The sequence below is a fragment of the Molossus molossus genome, unplaced genomic scaffold (genome assembly GCF_014108415.1).
Source record: "Molossus molossus isolate mMolMol1 unplaced genomic scaffold, mMolMol1.p scaffold_m16_p_11, whole genome shotgun sequence".
In the NCBI taxonomy this organism is placed as follows: Eukaryota; Metazoa; Chordata; class Mammalia; order Chiroptera; family Molossidae; genus Molossus; species Molossus molossus.
The window spans coordinates 62363538-62368081 of NW_023425346.1; the positions used below are offsets into that span (position 1 = coordinate 62363538).

The 4544-nt window shown below is 39.9% G+C and overlaps 1 pseudogene; it reads left to right on the forward strand.

Moving 5' to 3' along the window:
* Positions 1-3798: 3798 nt before the first annotated feature.
* Positions 3799-4293, forward strand: LOC118625835 (annotated as a pseudogene).
* Positions 4294-4544: the final 251 nt, after the last annotated feature.

The following is a 4544-nucleotide window of genomic DNA, read 5'->3' on the forward strand; positions in this document are numbered from 1 at the left end:
ATACAACTCAACAAAAGGAAGACAAAGAACCCAATTAAAAAATGGGCAGAGGAGCTGAATAGACACCTCTCCAAACAGGACATACAAATGGCCAAGAGACATATGAAGAAATGCTCAACACCACTAATCATCAGAGAGATGCAAATTAAAACAACAATGAGGTATCACCTCACACCTGTGAGAATGGCCGCCATCAACAAATCATCAAACAACAAGTGTTGGCGAGGATGTGGAAAAAAGGGGACTCTAATACACTGCTGGTGGGAATGCAGACTGTTGCAGCCACTATGGAAAACAATATGGTGTTACCTCAAAAAATTAAAAATTGAACTTCCATTTGACCCAGTGATCCCACTTCTAGGAATATACCCTAGGAAGCCTGAAACACCAATCAGGAAGAATATGTGTATCCCCATATTCATAGCAGCACTATTTACAATAACTAATATCTGGAAACAGCCCAAGTGTCCATCAGTAGACGAATGGTAAAAAAAGCAGTGGTACATATACACAATGGAGTACTATGCACCTGTAAGAAAGAAAGATCTCTTATCCTTTGAGACAACATGGAGGGACCTGGAAAGTATTATCCTAAGTGAAATAAGCCAAGCAGAAAAAGACAAATACCACATGATCTCACTTATATACGGAATATAACGAACATAACAGTCTGAAGAATACGGTAGACCCAGAAACATGGAAGTAGGGCACAGACTGAAATCCCTCAGAAGAGGGGGTGGGGAGGTGGGAAGAGATAAACCACAGAACTTATATGAATGTGTACATAACCAATAGACATGGACAACAAAGCCAGGGACAGGGCGGGGATGGGCTGGGGAGGGGGGTGCCAATGGGGTAAAAAAGGAGAAACATATGTAACAAAAAATAAATAAATTATATAAATAAATAAATAAATAAATAAATAAATAAATAAGTAAATAATTAATGCCTCCTTACTATTTTTTTTTTAATGCTCTCTAGTGCACCCAATCTTCTCCAGAACCATTTCACTTATTTGTGTTATCTGTCTGATGTTTAAAACCATCTGAATTTTTAACACTGCCCAAAGATAATACATGACAGACTTGATACATAAAAATGTAAAATTTCTATATGGTGAAAGACTCCAAAAACAAAGTGAAACTACAAATGACACTTATAAAACATGTAAGAGACAAAAGTGTAAAATTCCTCAAATCCTGCCTATTAACAATGAAAGAAAGAAGAATAGCCCTGGCTGGTTTGGCTCAGTGGTTGGAGCGTTGGCCTGTGGACCAGAGAGTCCAGGGTTCGGTTCCCGTTAGGGGCATGTACCAAAAAAAAAAAAAAAAGGAAGAAGAAGAAGAAACAAAAGCAATCCTATAGAAAAACAAGCTAAATGTGAGAAACAGGAAATTTATTTAAATATACAAATGCCTGCCCAGCCAGTGTGGCTCAGTGGTTGAGTGCCAACCGGTACACCAAGAGGTTGCTGGTTCAGTTCCCGGTCAGGACACATGCCCAGGTTGTGGGCCCAATCCCCAGTGGCAGGTGTGCAGGAGGTGGCCAGTCAATGTTCTCTCTCATTAATGTTTCTATCTCTCTCTCCCTCTCTTTGTAAAATCAGTAAAGAAAAGATTACATAGGCTGGTGTTCAACTGAAACTTGTTGAAAGTGACTGTAATTGAACACAGGCTAAAAAGTATTGATGGGAGAAGTGATGTAGAGCATGAGTTACCCAGTTTTTGTAGCTGCTAAACCTTTTCAGTTTTCATTTGCAGTTCATAACAGTTGTGTCTTACATTACATGATAAAGCAGTCCTGTTAAAAATAATTGTTTTGTATGTTGATTGTAAAAATTTTTAATGTGTGCTGTTACGTTTGTTTTTTCGTATGGAATGCAGATGGGTGCTATCAGAGCCTCTCCCCCATCACAATGTAATAATCTCATTATTACACCACACTGAAGTGTATTCAGAATTAGATGTTCTTTTAGCTTTATTCTTTCTTCAGAGGTGTTTCAAATATACCGATGATACTGTTCCTTGCACTGAATGTATAAACACTCATAAAAATTGAAGATAAACAAAATAAACAGATACTGCCTTCATCTTTTACAAATATACTTCCTCTACAATATCTCCCCAATATTTTTACGAGTTCACTTAAATTCTTATGAGGGTGGGATGCATTTTTCTTGCTGTTCAGTGCTTTATTCTTTTCATCTGTTGTTCTGTTGTTACAGTGAACTTAGCTATGTAGCTAAGACTTTCCCAAATGTATTGAGTGCAAATAAAGTCACTTAGCAAGACCTCAAAAAAGAAAAGAAAAAAATATTAAAAATACAAATGACCAATAAACTTATGAGAGCTATAAATTAAAACACCAACACGCCACTTTTTGTCCATTAAATTTATGACGAGTTATATTAAAACACCAACTCCCAAAGATGTGTAGACCAGAGCCACTCCACCCCAAGCTGTTAGTCCATTCATGCATTTTTTTTCATTCATGCATTTTGATTAGCCTTGTATTAAGTGTAGGGTGTAGGGCTTGGGATCCTATAATTCCAGGAAGCCCCATTCCCATTGTATTTAATATCAATTATCATCTCCTGGAACACAAACCTATACAAAGTGATTAATATCCCTGGAAATTGACTACTATGAGTCCCAGGTTTGGGCACAAGGTTCTTGACAACTTTATTTTAAAAGAGAAATAGCTCCTAATCTCTCCCACCAATATTCAGCTAATGAATTTTGTCCGGCTTTCTTATATGGGATGGATCCTGCAAAGGAGGAACATAATTCTAGAAGCAGAGTAAGATTAGGGGCTTCTTCCTCACTAGCCTGTGTTTTTCAGTCCTGTTTGATTGCTTTATCTCCTGTGTGTTTCTAAAAATAAGAAAAATCTGGGGACCAGGGATAACTGTGGGTATGCCCCCAGACCGTTTAGTCAGTCCTTAGGTGTCCTACAGGTTCATGGCAGAGATCCCCATGATAGTCACATCTGAGTTTCTGTGGTACTGAATTTATCACTTATTGGGTAACTCAACCTCTCTAAACTTTAGGGTGCGAGAATAAAAAACATGAGGGATGTGCAATATTATTTGCTGTATTATTAAGAGTTGGAATTAATCTTACCGGTCTGTAGGCATTGCTTCCTTTATAAGACTGGATCTCTATGTAAAAGAAATGGTTGCTGTTCTAGGCCCATGAACCAGGAGTTTGGGTAGGGTAATGAGACTGGGATGGACACAGGATGTTCCACATGACCCACCTTCTCACTCGAGGCCTGCAGTTTGGTGTTGATACATTTGGTGGCTCAAGGGGCTTCTTTCACTTTACCTTTTATTGGTCCCCAGAAGTCACCTTTGCTGTCTTTGTGGCCCCATCCCTTTAATGTCTTCTTTGCTTGTGTTTACTCCCTTTGGAAGTTTATGGATTTGATCAAATAACATGGATGTGCTTAAAGAGGAGGACCTGCTTGGTATCTCTGACTACTTTCACTTCAAAGTATTGAACTGGGGTCCAAGGCAACCTGTAGCCCCAGTGTATCCTGGGAGCAGCCATTCACCTGTCCTGCATAAACTGCGGGTGTCTCCAGATATCTATCAGGGATTCACCAAGAGCTTTAAAATCCCAAGGCAGTGTCTTAACCCTGATGATCAGAGTGTGCACATATCTTGCATATTGTCATCAAAGAATACATCAAGGTCACCTTCCTCAGGGAGGGGATGGGGCCATGCCATGCTGAAAATATTTCTATATAAAGTATCTTGTGCTTGGCCTTGCAGGTGCTGCCTCCCTGTGCCCAGCCATGGTGAACCCCACCATGTTCTTCGACATTGCCATTAATGGGGGGCCCTTGGGCTACCTCTCCTTCAAGCTGTTTGCAGACAAAGTTCCAAAGACAGTGGAAAACTTTCATGCTCTGAGCACTGGGGAGGAAGGATTTGGTTATAAAGTTCCTGCTTTCACAGAATTATTCTGGGATTTATATGCCAGGGTGGTGACTACTCAGGCCATAATGGCACAGGCAGCAAGTCCATATATGGGGAGAAATTTGATGATGAAAATTTTATCCTGAAGCATAAAAGTCCTGACATCTTGTCCATGGAAAATGCTAAACCTAACACAAACGGGTTCCAGTTTTTTTATCTGCACTGCCAAGACTGAGTGGTTGAATGGCAAGCATGTGGTCTTTGGCCTGGTGAAAGATGGCATGGGTAATGTGACAGCCATGGAGCGCTTGGGGTCCAGGAATGGCAAGACCAGCAAGAAGACCACTGTTGCTGACTGTGGACAAGTCTAAGGAATTTGACTTGTGTTTTATCTTACTACCAGACCATTCCTCCATTCCATCTGTAGCTCAGGAGAGCACCCCTTTACCCCCTTTCTTTTGGAATGTTCTATAATATTCATGTTCTCACTGCAGTTCATTGGGTTCCATATTTTCCTTATCCCTTCCAAGTCTAGCTGGATTGCAGAGTTAAGTTTATGATTATGAAATAAAAACTAAAAAACAACGAAGTATCTTGTGCTCAAAGACAAGACCCTTATACA